We start from the raw sequence: 17,280 nt of genomic DNA on the forward strand, positions 1-17,280 counted from the left end.
AGAAGCACTGCCCTTGATTTATAATATCCAGTGATGTGTTTCTTAAAGATCCAGAACTGCACAAAGGTACTTTCAGTCGCTAGCAGGAGTGTAGGCTTCCTCTGACCATTCTCCTAGTTATTCACACTTGAGCCCTTATCTCCCAAATGGAGCACAGGTACAGATGCTGCCTCAAGTTCAGGTGTGCCATTTCTTTAATCTTTTGGGATTAAATAATTGCCAGAGTCCTTCATTTGAGAGCTTCATTTTCTCATGGAACAGACATTTTCTGAGCAAAAGCAGTGAGTGTCCTGAGAGTAATCCTTCCAGCAGCATATAAATGGAGTGATTAAGTGACTGGATGCACTTCTTCTCTGTAATTATAAGTAATTACTTTAAAGTCAAATCTGCAAATGAGAATACCTCTGTGTACTGTAGAGGAAGATGGGGAAAGCAACGGATGTGACTATCTTTATAATGACATGAAATGACCAATTGTTTTTAAAGGCAAGGATAAAAACATAAAATAATGGTTTTGAAAGTGAACTTGCAAGTTAGCCTGACACCAAATCTGACTCAGAAATACCATGAAAGGATATTTTACAATATAAACTCTAAAGATTTTCAGTAATACATTTTAATTAGCAAATAAGTTAGAAAACATCATTTTTCTGCTGTCTAAAATGTAAATGAAAGTGTAAATGCTGTGATATTTGCAAATATAAATGCACTGATCTGTAGAAAAGTCATTATTAAGTATCAGTTTGAATACAAAGATACTGGAAAATACCTCTGTCATGGGCCTATTTTGGTTTCAGTGTTTTATACTTGAACTTGGCCCAGCATTCTTGTGTCTTTTCACTATTGCTTTACTTTTTTTTTTAAATAATCCTTGACTGAGTTTCTTAAAGTTGCTAATAAGCTTCTTTTAAAATAATGTTTGCCTTCTCTTCCATTTCTGTCATGCCTCATTAAGGTGATCCTAGACACATGTATGCTTAATTAAGGCTTTTCATTAAAATCAGCCTTTAGTCCAAAGGTGCTGGGCCTTAATTGAAACCCAGGGAAGATTAGTGTCCTCTCTTATTTTGGTTTTCACTTTTACTGTACTTCCCACTGCTTCGAAAGGAAAATGTCTGTATTAGCCTCAGCTGATCCATGGTCAGGAAGAAATTAAAATTCATACTGCAGTCTTCTGGAGAGTAGCATGTCTCAGTAATTGCCGTTTCTTATTAAGTGCCACCTTTTACCAAGAGCCTCCACTTCAAATGCAAAAGGTTGCTTTAAACACTCCAAGGACATTAACATAATGAACACGCTGCCTGCCTTGAAGGTGACTAATAAATGACTAATGACACCTGGTTCTATCCATGTGTATCATTTTGAAATGTTATTTGTATGTTTAAATAGTGCTGAAATCATGGATCTGCCCAGGATGATTGAGTTTTGTAGAATTCTTTTTAGGAAGATTTAGGAAAAATGAGAGTTTTAGAGGCAAGTCAGCAGCACTCAGCTGAAGTACCACATGGTGTAGGAAGTTTAATGCCTTTTTGAAGAGGTGAGACAGAGATCCAACAGCTTTTTATCTTCTAGGACAAAATGCACTAGCAGAAGAGCCAATCCATTTTCTTGTTGATCTGCAACCGAGCATGGCAGCGCTGATCAGCAGAGGCAGGTGGGCTGCAGCCATCAGTGGCATGAGAGTAACTTTCTGGGAAGAGCTTATAAATTGTGTGAATATAAATTTGATACAGAAATGGCAATGGTAGGGCAAGGGTTTGAAGTAAACTTCCTAGTGTAGTGATTCTAATGTGCTTCTCTGGACCCTGGGCTTCCTTACCGTGATACTGTCTGTAATGTGTTTTTACCCTTGTTAAGGAGTGCAATAAATATTAATATATTTGAAAGGAATGTTGGGCTTTTGTGGAGGTTGTTACTTCAACTGATCATTTGAATGGTGGATTTAAAAGAACATGTTATAAAAATGTATTTTGCCATGATAACTAAAGCTTGTGTTGTAAACAGCAGGGACTTTGAGCGCTCTACCTCTTGTAAGCTTATCACTAGAAGGGTTGTTACACAGCATTACAGTGATGCAGGGCTGTGTTATTGTCTCCAAACCAAGCTCCAGGTTGTGGATGATGAATAGGATGCAGAATGACCTTTGCATCTGTAAAGATGAAGACTTTTTTTCACTGAAAATAAGACCATTTATGCTGCTGAAAGCATACAAGCCAGTAATTCTAAGAACCAAGTGCGCTGCTGTCATAAATGATGAGAGCTGAGTCTGAATGCATTAACAAGGAATTCCAGCTTGAAAATACTTCTGCTGGCCGAGGAAGGCAGGTTTTGGCAGATCTGCACATGTGAGCTGTGCCTTTGACTCAGCAAGGAACACTCTGTCACAGAGCTTTGTAGTTGCCCAGTTAAAGGTTTTTTAAGAGAACTGAGTCAGACATCCTTAATTATAAAAATGCAGTGTCTGCTCTTTCTTCTCAGAAGTTTGAAAATGTTTTACCTCGTTTACTATTTGTTCACCTGTATATAAAATATATGTTTATACACACACACACACACACACACAATGTATTTTTCATTGTTGGGCTATTTGTTTGCTTTCTGCATTTTCTTTTGGTCTGTGCTAACTTTCAGGCATGTGTGTCCATCTCAGTAGGAAAGCTGCATAGCCTTAGTTTGTAAGGGTAGTAGAGATGTTATTAGGTCCCATTTAAAGCCCTTTCAAGTCAGCAAAAAGGCTGTCAGTGGTTTATAGTTAAATTCAAAATCTGGTCTGTTCAGTAAATATTTCCTTTTCAGGAAGGAAAAGGCTAATTTAAGGGGAACTTTGTATATGTACATTTTTGGAACAAATTAGATTCCAAGCCAAATGTGATTTCATGTTTGACCATTGATTTTTGTTGAGATATGTCATAGTGATTTTTTTTTTACTCCAATAATGCACATATTAGTAAAGATTTATAGACCTGGAGCGCTTTCTATTCGTAAAAAACCCTTTCAAATATTTTATCAGGATGCATTCTGGATATTACTTAGGTAGTGTTACTGTAAAAAACCCAAAACTCCTGGTTGGCAATATTTCTGATGCCTGTGTATTAACTGTGCATGTACTAGGTTATGTAATGCTGTAGCAGTATGAGTGTTTAGTTTTGGATGTATCTGTGAAATGCTGCATATATTCTAATCTGTAATTTCCAGTTAGATGAATATTTGCTTTATGGACACATTTGCCACTTTGAGGGAATTCCGTTTAATTATGTAAAGGCTGAATTTTCTGCAGATGTGTACTGTAGATTAGGAGCCTCAAATTCATCCCACTGTCAGCATTTAATGCACAGACACTGTTTCTTCCCCTCTGTTTGTCTTTGGAGAGGTCCTCATTCCTTGAGAATGAAGTAAAGCTCTGGTTCCATCACTGCGGTCTTCAGAATTAGCACTGAAAACACAGGATTCTTTTCCTGGGCTGATGAAAGTAATTTCTTGTTTGCTGTGTCAAACAAAGCATGCTATTTGTCACATTGTGGTTTGTGTATCTTTTAAGAAGCTTTCAACTTTGATCTGAGTCAAGGTACACTCACTCAGTAGCACAGATGACAGAAGTAACAAACCAGTGATGTGCATTGTCATTCATACAAACTCTTTAAGTCAACAAATACTGAGACTTAGATGTAGAAAACCATATTGCTTTTGAGGGGGCTTGTGCATTCTTGTGAGAAAAACGCAGACCTTGGCTTTTCTTGTTTCAGACAAAGGTGTGGAACAATTTATTAGTGAAGGATTCAGTTCAGTGTCTGCACTCAAAAGGTGCCTCTTCCAGTCCAGATTCTGGCCCTTGCTTATATTTTCTAGGTAAACAGTTGCATTTAAAAGACAGTGCAGAGGTGGGCTCTGTAGCACATAAAAGCTGCTTTCTTCAAACTGTCATCACAGAGTTTTCAGAGCATGCTTTTAATACTTCCAGCGCCCGCGTTTGTCTCTTTCTCCCCCCCATCCCCCTGCCCCTGATGTTGAATGCTGTTTGAAACAGGGGTGTTTTTTTAAATGCAACTTTCACCTGCTTTTTACCTGATCTGTCTTAGGGAAATTAACCTTTCTGTAACAAGACAGAGGGTTAGAAAACTGTTTCACAAATGCACCATTCTAAGAGAAGGCAAAAAAGGCACTGATAACAAACAAGCGGTTGTTCCGAGTGGGTGTGTGGTTCTGAAGGCTTTATGTCTTGTCACCGGTTAAAACGTTCAGGTTTGAGGCACATCAGGTCTGGTCTAAGACTGCACAGGGAATTTTCTGCAGTTAGCAAAGTTTAGAAGTGAAGCCATTCATTTAAATCGTACCTTTCAGAAAGCCATGCGGCTTTCTTCTAGAAATGTCATAACTTGGGGGAGGTTGGTTGTTCAAGTGGTTAATTATCGTGACTGTTACTCTTTATTATATCTCATTTGAATTTGTCTGGCATCAGCTTCTAGCCATTTGCTCTTTTTATGCCTTTCTCAGCTAGGCTGAAGAGCTCTTTATTAACTGGTATTTTCTCCTTGAAAAGATGCATTAACAATGTCATCAAGTCATCCCTCAATTTTTGTTGCTAATCTCAATAGATTTGGTTTGCCAGACCACTCTTAAGACATTTGTCTAGGCCTAGAATATTTTCCTGTCTTTTTTCTACCTTGTGTGTTCTACAAATTTTCAATTTCAAAAAAATAAGACACACAAACAATCTATATTCTGTTCTTTGTTTCATCAACAACGTATACAAAGCAAAACCATTTCTTATTCTTGCTTGGGACTGTACATTTCCTCGTAGAACAGAAATTTATGCAGCAAAAAAACCTTTCTTCACAAGAAAGAGTATTTTTCCATAATTTTGCATAACATGTCCTGTTTCTGACATGCTGTTCAGACCTCTCACCTTTGCAAAATATACCCAAAAATAGGAGGTGCGGTGAGCAACTGCAGCTGTGGTGCAGCAAAGGTGAAAAGGCATTTTCCTAAACAGGAACATTGCAGTAAAATAGTAAAACTTGCAAATGCTGGTGTAAGGAGCTTAAAGTACACTCTGGGCTCAATGTCTGTCATCAAGATAATATAATTTATCACTTGTGAAATACGGTGCTCATGAAAAAAGTCAATTTGGTACAATAAGTCTTTTCTGTATCCAGCATAGAATAGACAGTTTGAGATGTGGAAGTGGGAGAGTGTTTTATAAATCCCACAGTTTCTTTTGGTTTTCAGGGAAAAAAAGTGAGAGGATGGAATCATGAGAGAATATCTGGGCTAAATACAACCTTGAGTAAGTTAGGTGTGACAGTAAAGAGCAGAAAACAAAGACCCTTTTCTTCTCCAATGGGATTTTAAGGAGAGTGTGAGTAGAGGTAAATGACATCAGTGTCATGCCAAAATGTGATATACAACACAATAAACCAAACACTTGTAAACCTGAGGTATGTAACACATCTAAAACTTGGAATGTCAATTTGGTGTGTATTTTAAATAATAGGCTTTTAAAATTATTTTGAAGCCATCTCCCTGTAATGCAAGTGTAATTAATCTTCAAGAAGTTTGAGGAAATCTGAAGAACGTTCAGATAAGTTAGAGTGATAATGTACTGGAAATGCAGGAGGAGTCACCAGAGTGCAAAGGGTACAGACAGAAAAGACAGAGTTTAGCTAGAAAGAAAGTATTTTGGTTGCTGAGGACTGGGAGCAGGCCATAGGAGACTACCTGCCTTGGTGTTTGCTATTCACAAACAGCAAGTGTTGCCAAAAGTGGTGATGTATGTACAGGATTTGCAGCAACCCATGGAATTAAATGACAGTCAGAACAAGTGGCATTCATCCAAGGGATCTGAAGGAGCTAAAGAATTGCTACCTGAATCCCTATTAAAACAGAGGTAGTGAATCAGCAAAATGTGATGCAGCAGAAGAAAACTGAAGGTAGACAGCTTCATGCAAAACTGTTTGGGGGGAAATGGTTCTGAGAATGATTACAGGAATTAGAATGGTGAACCTTACTCTGGTGTCAGGAAACTTAATTGACAAAATTGTTAAAGATAAAAAAAAACCCCTATAAAGAACCTGGGTGAAGTATAATTCTAAGGAGAAATAACTCTGTTGCAACAGTATATCTTGCTGCTCCAGCCTTACAGCATATTTTAAAGGTTAACAATTTAATGGAGAAGGTTGGCAATACAAGTGCATGTATAGTTTTATCAAGAAGACGTGACTTCCACAAAAAATACTAGATGAGGTTTTTAGGCAGAAGCTAGTAACACAGCTAAGTATAAGAAAAAACTTGAGAGTGAAGGTGACAAATAAAGCCAATGTGGGGAAAAACTAAGTTGTGACAGAAAGCAAAAGATTTAATCGGAAAAATAAATCAGTTGGTGGAATGTCCAGGGATCGTTGTGGATGTGTTTAAACTGCCACCCAGACAAAGCACGTGCCACCTCTTCTCACACAGCACAGTCAGCGAGCCTTATTACCTCAGCCTCTGTGCAAGCTGTGCTTCCCGTCCTGCTCCACGCCAAACCACGGAGACACACCAGCCTGGGACAGCAGTGTCACTGAGCTTTTTGTGCTGCACCCTATTGTGAATCTGTTTGGAGGAGAGGCTGGAAGTGGTGACTAACAACATCCCAATTTGCTGATGAAACAAAATAAAGCATTTTGTCACTACATTTCTAAGATAAAAACCCAACCTCGAATGCAGGAAGGGTCAAGGGGGAAAATAGAAATGATTAGAGGCATGTGGGGAGCTTCTTTACAAGTAAATTAACAAGAATGGTCCAGATTTGCAGCTGATGAAAATTGGCATGGTTCCACTGGAATCAGTGGCACTGAGCCAATTTACACCAGCAGAGAATCTACCCTGATGCTTTTTTTTTAATATGAAAAACCAGGGTGATTATAGTAGAGACTTAGAGTAAACAACCAGCATTATTACCCAAGCAAGGGTTCGAAGGGTAGGCAGTGCCAGAGTGAACACTATGTGCATCTTTTGAGATGTGTTCTTTTTTTTTGGGTGTTGGTTAGGATCAGTTTTTATAGTCAAAACAGTTTTTCCACTCACATACAAGGTTTTTATAGAAACTTTCCAGAAAATCTTCTTCCTGAGACAGAAACCTGGCATGGAAAACAATTGAAGTTTGGCAAGGTTGTAAGCAACTGAAAAGATGTAATAATGTGGTGTTAAACCACTTAATTATAAACACAGTTACCAGCTAAATAATTTGCATAGTGAAGACAGGCATGATGCAGCTAATTGCACTTCCTGGTACTACCTGAAATAAAAGGTGAATTAATGAGAGGGAAACACAAAGTTAATGAGAGTTAATAAGATACAAGAAAACGTGCATATAGATATATCCACACGGGGGAGAGAGAGAGGGAATCCTCACTGCTTCTGTAGGGCAAGCTACTGCACAGAGCAGTAGTTTCTTCAACAGTTTTTTTTCCCTGTAAGTTTTCAATGTTTTACCGGTTACTGTTGCTTTATAAACTCTCATCAAAAACGTTCTTGCTCATCTTCTCATTTGCCCTTGCCTCCTCACCTTAGAATTTTGTTTTTGTTGTTGTTGTTGTTGTTTTGGCTTGTGTGAAAACTCGTTCAACGAGTCAGTGTGCTCACCTCAGAGAGGAGAGTGATACCATGGACCCTGCATACGGATTTGCTTGGCATTGTTTGTGACCATCATCACCTTGTGTGTGCATCCAGCTCGACAGAGTATAAGCCGTTTTTGGGGATAGGTGTCATAGCATCAAATGAGATCAGTAGTATCCAAAATGATTTGTTTCTGGTAACAGTGACTACAGCTGCTATGCAAATTCAGGTAAACTCAGGATTTTTCTCTTAACTCTGCTTTGTTAGCAGAGTTAATTTCCTTTGCAGCAGCTGGTAGGGGGCTGTAGTTTGGGTTTGTGTTGAAAACAGTGCTGATGGCACAGGGATGTTTTCATCACTGCTCAGCAGTGCTCACACAGAGCCAAGGCCTGTTCTGCTCCTCACCCCACCGCACCAGCGAGGAGGCTGGGGTTGCACAAGGAGCTGGGAGGGAACACAGCTGGGGCAGCTGACCCCAAAGACCAAAGGGATATCCCATCCCATATGACATCACGCTCAGCATATAAAGCTGGGGAAGCAGAAGGAAAGAATGGAGGGGGGGAATGTTCATAGTGATGGTGTTTGTCTTCTCCCAGGTCACTGTTACACTTGATGGAGCTCTGCTTTCCTGGGGATGGCTGAGCACCTGCCGGCCATGGGAAGTGGGGAGTGAATTTCTGGGTTTGCTCAGCTTGTGTGCATGGCTTGTTCTTTACCCATTAAACTGTCTGTATCACAACTCATGAGTTTTCTCACTTTGGTGTTTCTGATTCTCTCCCACCCCACCATGGGGGCAGTGAGTGAGCAGCTGTATGGGGCTTAGTTGCCAGCTGGGGTTAAACCATAACATTTAGAGACTGGTCACTGGGCTATTGGTACACTCTGATGCCCTAGTGTTTATAATTATTTTTCTTTATATTAATTAATCTTAAATAAAATTCAAAAATATATTTAAAATAATATTTAAATTTATATGTAATTTCTGTTTTAATTTCTTATTAAAACAGATTTTTAAAGATTAGTAAAGCTGCATTTCATTCCCCCTTTAAAATTTCCCATTGACCATGATATTTCTAATTGAGCATGTATCTCCAAGCAGAAGAATTAGTCAATTATGTGTTGTATAGAAGATGCAAATTCTATTGCTTATAAGCTGGTAGAGTTGTAGCTATTGAGCCTGTGTGAAGTTTATGGGCCTGAGATAAAATAAATATTTATGCCAAGTTTATCTGTTAGTCTAAGTTATTAAGTCCCTTTATACACATCATCTCTCCTCAGTTGAGCTTTGCATCTTTTTTTCTAAAGGTTATACTTCGGGTTTGGAAGAATGAGTAAAATCAGACATTCTGTCAAAAAAAATGTTAACATTTATGGTAGTCCAGACAATTAAAAAAGCAAATCACAATTAAGATTTAGCCTTCATGCTGTCAATACTGGTGGAAAGGTAGCTGAGTAGTTCTTGTTGAATGAGATTTTTGTCTAATGTTTAAGCCACCAATAAAACCCCCAGTTAAGCCCTTCATAGGAAACTTAAGAGTTGACTGATGGGAGTCACATGGTTAAATCAGTGCTTGTTATTCATAATTTATTCAATGGTTGATGGAAAAAAATTGTCCAATTATTTGACAAATACTGCTTGGCAAGATGATTTACAGAGAATAATGCAAGTATTTGTTGAAGAATTTAAAGTGACAAAAAATGCCAAAATTACGGCCTTTATTCTCAATGCAGTGATTAGAGCTGATTGAATGATATTCAGACAGTTTGACTAATTTTGAATAGTCCTTACACAGGCAATATTCCCATTGACTTCAGCTGGAATTTTGCCAGAGTGAGGACTACAGGATTGGGCCTTTGAGTGTAAATGTCTTGAAAGGGTCCCTTTATAAAGCAGCAGCTTAAATTCTGAACTGCAATGAAAACCCATTTTCACTTTTCTCTGTTACTTTGCCTGTTCTGTGGAATTGCTCTCTGTATGAATGTTAATCCCATTCCCTCTTTATCAGTAGAGGGTGCTATGGGAGTTTTGTGCTCTCCGGTAGCCTTTTGTTTATGCACAGTTCAATCTAATTTAAGTTGAACTGACCATTTCAATGGGAGTCAAGTGTGTATTTAAATGGTGTGTGGGAGAGCCATAATTTAATGGCAAACCATTTCCTTAATTGATTCAAGTTAAAGAAGGGAGACATTTTAAAGTGGATAGTTTCAGATTCCTGGCCTCTACCCCCATAGCCTCCTAAATGGGTCACTGAACGTGGTCTTATATCCTTACATGATAAATGGTAACATTTTCACGTATTTTTGAAAGGCAGGTTCAGTATTCCAAGTTCCTAGAAATGTATAATGAACTAGTGTTTTTGAATATAAAGTTCAATGACAAAGTTCCCAATTATTTTAGTATTAGTAGGGCTTTAATACAAGAAAGTGTTTACAAATCCCTGACATGGAAATACTCAAAAGCGGAAAAAACGGTTTTTGGTAAGCCAGTGTACCCTATGCTTTGTTACAAGAGTGTTAAGGTTGTAAAGTCAAGTGTAGAGAAAACAGAAAATACTTAGGCAATCTTAATTCTGGTAATTTTTCCGATTGTTCACCCACATCCTGACAGGGATATTAAATTACATGATTGCATAGCTACTTTTTTTTCTTCTATGAGACGTCTGCGCCTTTAACATATACAATAGACACCACTGAATAGGAGCTTTATGAAATGTTGGGTTTTTTTAATCTGAATTGCTCAGTGTATGCCACTGAGTTATTTGCCGCTCACCATTCTGTCCGGGCACTGAATGCGTGATTATCCACTTCCTCAAGTACCTTTCTGTAGTGCTACCAGAAGAGAGTAGTTTATTAATCCTTTGATTAATTGCTGTTTAATGTATTTCTGCTATTTAACGCACAAGGACAGAAGAAATGGTGAAATGCAAGGTAAAAGGGATCACTAATTTTATCAATCCAATTTGAGATGCCTTAAACCTGACCTGTTTCAGAATACTTTGCACTTCTAGTAGTGAAAGCAGATGTGTAGCTCACTTTTGCTGCAGTTCTGAATTCTCAGTCCTTTTGTGATCAATCAGGTTCTGTCTTCTCAGAAAATCTGGATTTTCAGAAGGTAAGAGCCAGAGAATCAGAGTTCAGCAGTGAAAAGTACAGGGTGATCGTTCCTCTCCAGCATCATATAGGCTGTGGGCAAAACTGAGCAGACTCCAATACTTGAAGATGACATTTTTTAACTGTAAGATTGTGGGTTTTTTCTTTCCTCATGTGCTGCCTGTCTTTCAACTCCTGCTGTAAATGAGAGAGGATTTTAAAGATGGGAATCTCATTTCTGCATAGCTGTGATGGGTTCCCAGACCGTTGGCCTCTAGGTAGCCTGAATGAAATGGCTTCCTGTGGCTGAACATCTCATGATTAAAAACTATTGAGGTGCTGAAGTAAATCATGATGGGATTCCAGAGTGTTGGGATATTTCTTGGGATGTTTTTCAGCCTTAATATTTATAATGTCACCCTGTGGAAGGAAATGAAAATGGTTGCAAAGGTTGTTGTAAAGCTCTGTCTAGAAACACTCTGATTGCCCAATACGTTGGCAAGGCCAGAATCCTTGGATGCACTGGATAGTCTTCGTTGTGTGGGCCAGCTTCTGCTGTGCACTTTGTAATTGAGCTGCTTTATCCAGTCATCCCTAAACTTTTTTGTCTGTTCCTCAATCCACTGTGATAATTTGCAATATTCCTTTCTAACCATGACTGAGGAGAGGAAGGATAACAGACAGAAGCAATAAAAAGCACAGGAGGGAGAGAATTTCCTGCTTTCATTCCTAGGCAGTGGGCCTGGTGGCTGCATGCTGTCAGGAAGGCTTCCAAACCTTTGCCTCCAATGTGGAAGGATGTGGAACATATGCTCAAGCAGATTTAAGTTGGTGGACCTTGCTTCCTATCTGCTCTACAGCCAAAGTTTCCTCTCAGTCTGTGTGGGCAGGCTTAGAGGAGCTCATAACTTGGCTGAATTTGTGGACATTTTCACAAGAACAACAGAATATTGACACTATGGTAACTGCTCTGCCATGTTTCCAAGTTCTGATCTGAGTCATGGAGGCAGCTGTAGTGTCTTCACCTGGCAGCTGTAAAAGGTGGGGTTTTTATTTAAAAAAAACAACAAAAAAAGATGGGGGAGGTGGTGGTGGAAGCAATGTATTCATTCTCTCATCCCTGAGAAAGATCAGAATTGGTTCAGGTCAGCATTTCTCAAAAACTTCAGCCTGAATCAGAGATTTTTTTCAGAAATTTCAGTGCAACCCATTACAGTTTGAGGAAGCTGTGAACTCCTGGAAGATGGTCTTTTCATGGGAGGCCTGAGACAGCCTTGTTTACAAGCACTCTGCAGACAGGGTGTTCTCTAAAGTGTAATCTGGTGGTGAGATGTTTTGTTCATTACTTTTGTAGTGCTTCCTAACCCACTTAGAAATACATATTTTCATTCACTCCAGCCCATGTTAGCTCTGCCACAAGCACATTTGGTTTCTTCTGGCATTATCAAAGGCCTTTTCATGGTTGGGATTTTTTAAATAGCAGTTCAAAATCCAAAGGTGACCTCTATATCATTTAAGGCTACTTCTAGAACAAGTGTAAGATGATGAGTTCCCCAAAAATGCTTTCAATGATATATATATAAAAAAAGAAGTTAGTTTTGTAAATTGAATACTATCCATCTTTTTTGTTTGACACTGTAACTAATCAGTGTGCTTCACTTCCAAATGCATTTAACTGGAAATTTTGCTTATTGCTCATTTTCACAGTTGTATTCTTAGTGCTTCCAATAATAGAATTTTCTTGTAGGTTAAATTAATGTCACTCTGGCTTATTGGTCTCTAAAAGGTGGTTTTCCTTTCCAGCTAGTATAAGGATGTTATTGTTAAGGACATTATTATTGTGACATGGCTTTTAAGTACAGAAATGAAAAACTTCTGTATTTAGGTAGGTATTTGGGAAAAATGGTATCATAGTCTGTTTAAACCTAGTGCTAGAGGAAAAGATGTGGCTTGTTGTTTATTTGCTTATATTTAGTGAATTGGAAGAGGATTTTAAGTGGCTAACTCTACTAGAACAAAACAGATGCAGAGAAAGTCTAAGTGAAAAAATTGAATCTTAGAAAATTTCCTAGAAAATCTCTTACTTTTACCCCATTAGATTGCTCATCCTGAAGGGACCAGTAAAATGCAGCCAGTGACTGAGCCTGTCATCATTTGAGTATAAAACAAAGCTGTTGAAATCATGTCTGTATCCAGTTGTGGAAAACAGAGCAGTCAGGTTTGGTTATCCCCAAACTCTTCATTTCTCAGGGCCCAGATCGTGCTTTCTGCTCAAAACTGACAATTCTTATGCAGTGAGTATGTTGTCTCTCCAGACCTTATCTGAAAAAATGCTTGAGCATGTATGTGCTCAACCTCCAACCTGTGAACTAGCATGTTCATCTAACATCAATATCTGAGAGTAGGTAAGATTCACTTCTAGGTTTGACTCTGTGGCATTGTGACAGGTTACTTGTGAGGACAGTGGCTTAGGGAGGTCAGTGGCTCAGGTATATTGCTTGCACAGTCTTTGCTAGGGTCTTGGGTGGTGACAGTTCATTCAGTGTTGTATCTTTAATGTCGACCCAACTGAAGCTTGCAGGCATCCAGATAATTTTGTTATTCAAATATTGTGTGGTTTTCTGTTTCCAAAGAGATGCTCAGCTTCTCAAATATTTTAGATTAGTAATTCTAAGAGGAAGTGTTATTTATGGCTGTATATTTTCAGATATCTGATAACGTTTTTGTTGATGTGGCCCATGACATTTTTTTACAGATAAAGGATTGGTCCCTCTACCAGTGAAGGCAATGTTACCTTGTATGGTACAATCTCCTTTTCTGTGCCATGACCATTTCTCAGACCATTTTTCTTATACCCATTGAGAAGATTAGATGAAGATGAAGATTTTGTCATTGCATGTTAATTTTAGGATGTGTACATGTTTTTACTACTGCACTGAAGAACAAGCATTCAGGAAAGAATAAACTGATGAGATTATACTCAGCCATCAGGAGGAAATTTATTGCAAAGTTCTGTAGCATGGAAAGTTTTTTTGTTTATTAATTTTTACTGTTGTGGAAGTCTCTTTAACGTGCACTTCTGCAGGTAGCAATAAAGAAGCCAATTATTTTCCCATACACTTTCCTTGTTTGTTCAGATCAGTTGCAAAATTATTGGTACCAAACTTAATACTGCTCCTTCCTTTTCTTTAGCAGTTGCTAAGCTCTTCTGCCACCTGTGTGTTCTTCTGTTATATCCAGTGTGAGCAGAAGCTGTCCTCATATTGATCCATGTGGTGACCTGTTAATCTCTTCCCTTTGCCCTACACATATCCATTCACCAGGAGCTTCTTTCTTTGATTTCCTCCCAGTCCAATAAACAGCTCCTTCCCAGTGCCAGGATGTTTAACTTTTAGATTAGGCCAGCAAAATGCCTTCTTAAATCTCAGCCAAATTATATCCAAATCTGTTTAAAATCAACATTTGTTGGATCCACACTGGCTGTGTGGATCTGTATAATCTGTTTTTCCCATTCTATGTCCCAATTATTTCAAATTACATCCCACTAATTTTGTTTCTTTTTAAGCACATAATTAAATAAGATTCCCTATTTTCAGAGATTTTGGTTGCTTTTACAGTACATTCTGGTGTCAAAACCATTTGAGAATTCTTCCCAAGAAGGGAGGGAGAAGGAGGCACTACAGAAGGAAAAAACTTGCGTGGATGAAGGAACTGGAAGATTGAAAGAAGAAAGAGAAAGGAAAGCAGTCTAGTTATTGATCTCCCACACAGATATGGTTTATAATTAGAAGTCTGAGCTCCACGTGGAAAGAATCTATTTGTTCCTTCCTTACATTATAAATGCAATGTAATGTCCTTTTGCCAGGGCAGCGTACAATGCCTAAAGTGTACCTGTAAATTATTTATTAGGCATCAGTCCATTTGGATTTTGGCTTGAACACCAAAGTGACCGATAATATTTTGTTCTGGATGATCCATAACCTGCAGAGGGGCAGATCTTTCCAGTTTGAGCCACTTATGTAGCACAGCAAAATCAGAAGGTCTGGATATTCAGAGGACAGAGCACTTAACAGCGATAAAGATAAACCTTTATGAATAACCACTTTGCATATAAAGCCAAACAAATTGGAAACAAAAAGTGTAACATTTTCTGGTTTAGCGTGTTTACTAAAATCTTCTGTCAGGAGGAGCCAGGCAAAAGTGGTCTCCTTGCATATATATTTTAGACATATATTATTTTGATTGGTTCTTATTTTGCAATAAAGCATTATAGAAACTGGGTCTTAAAGCTCCATATCCCACCAATCTGCTGTTTTCTTGATGCTAAAGGCAGACTGATTGGGAACTACCAAAATGTTCAACAGCGTAGGAAATTCTAGTTTCTCCTGTTTATGGAAGCTCAGACTTAGTCTAAAGGCCACCTGAGGTCATTACAAATTATCTTCCAGTGCCTTTATCCTGGGAATTTCAGGAAGTCATTTATCTCATGATGCAATAGCCCTTGGTCAACAGTTTGTACCCTTTGTATGAAAAGTAGATAATGGCCAGTACTAGCAATATTGTCCTAGCAGTATGGATTGTAAATCCCTGGCAAATACTTGGGTATTTAGTCAAATACTTGAGTATTTGAACTAACTTCAAATGAGGGTGGCTTGTGTATGGCTTTTTGTGTGGCAGTGACAGTGGTGTAGACACTGCCAATGCACATAAAGTTTGAGTAGATAAAATCCACTCATTTAATTACTGCCATGTTTCTCTAATGTGCAAAAATGTGGTGGAGAAAATTGTCCACTGTACACTAGCGATTCCATTACTCTTCTTAAATGTTAAGGCCAGCTGACACTTTGTGAATAATATTTCATAATGCTGATGTTATCAGGTTGCTGCTTAATTCCTTATCTGTCACCTTTGACCTTATCCTAGTGGTGGCTGAATAAATGCACACCCTTCCTTTGTAAGCATTTTTAGAACAGCCAAAGAATTTTCTTCTATTTCCATTATCCTGCCTGTAGCTACCCACTGTCATTCTTTAAGAAGCGTGTTGATGTCGCATTTTTATCACCCACCTAGGTGAAGGCACATAGCTGAGAAGTGTGGTGTGTTTTGAGGTTCGCTTTTTACTTCTATTGCATTTTAAAAACCCCAACAAATGAGCTTCTGTTACCTTTATGTTTAGTGCTTGGAGAACCCTTGAGAATTACTTTCCTGGAGATTGATGTCTGGTGTTTGGTCTCAGCTGAATGAGTAATAACGGCACAGGTAGGGGAAGCAAACGCTATGTGCTACACAGTACTATCCCTTCCCTCTTCCTCCAAGACTGTGCATTAAAATGAGCGACCTTGGAGAGATGTGGTATGGGTTTGGACATGAAGATCCATGATTTGCACAACCTAATCTCCAGTCATTTGGTGTTTTCTGTTGCTTGAGAACCCTTGAAAGCCTAAAGGCAAGAAGCAGCGAGAGTTAGGATTCAGATGGAGCTTGGGCTGTAAGAATCTGGAAAATGAGATATTAGGAGCTGAAATATGAGCACCAGTGTGTTTCCTAGAGATATTGATGTGAATGATCAGAGGGGAAAGGAGATGGTTTTTATTAATGACTTCAGAGACATAAAATACTTGAATAGTAAAATACTAACAGTGCCTTGAGGCATCTTGTGTCTTACTTTACATTGGAATGGAAGTGACCAGGTTTTTACTCCTTCAGACTTGGGGATCTCTATGCCTTACTAACAGTCTGTTCTGTTCCTTGCCACTATGCTCCTGTATATCTGTCACAATGGCACTCTTAAATGAATTAAATTTACTGGAAGCCACCTCTGAAAAAACATTTTCTTGACTATCCAGCTCTAAGACTCCAAGAGCAGGAAAACATTTTGTTATGTTTTCATCAAGAAGCGGGCAAAGAACTCTTGTGTTTTACAATCAACCCCTATTTAATGCTCTGCAGCATAAGAAAGCTAAGGAATGGTGTTTCTAGGTAGTTCTTAAATAGAATACAGAAATATTTCTGGTGTGCCTGCAGTCTGGCCAGTACCTTCAGATAGATTTGCCTTGGATAATGAATGGTATTCTATATCCAACTCTTAAGCAATGACACGATGTTACCTAACGCTATATTTTCTTGTCAGCCTTAAAACTTTTCTCCTAGAGAAATAAATTTCCCAGAAGTATTTCCCAGAAGTTTCTCACAAGTGTGTTTTATAATGAATCTCTCTGCTTCTTTTTTCTTCTGTTCAAAGAAAATGTCAGTTCTCTTTACAATTGGCCAGGAAGCATTTGTAAGAGGTTAAGTGATACTACAAATATTCCTTAATTGAGTTTAGATGCATTCCGTGCATTTTTACACCAGCATCAAAGAAAACATCTTTCCAAAGATAAGCAGCGTCTTCTCCTGTTTCAAGAAATCATCACATATTTTCATCAAGCTTTCAGGAATGAAAGCTACTGGACTACTGTGTTGTCATAATAAAAAAGAAGGTGCACACAGAGGTATTGTGATCCAGAGGTGACAAGTGCTGAACAAATAGCACATGAAGACATCTTCCCAGCTGACAGCATCCGTCTCCATCAGTTATTGCTCTTGTACTGGTTCAGA

This window comes from Gallinula chloropus, assembly GCF_964237585.1.
Source record: "Gallinula chloropus genome assembly, chromosome: 2".
NCBI classification, from domain to species: domain Eukaryota; kingdom Metazoa; phylum Chordata; class Aves; order Gruiformes; family Rallidae; genus Gallinula; species Gallinula chloropus.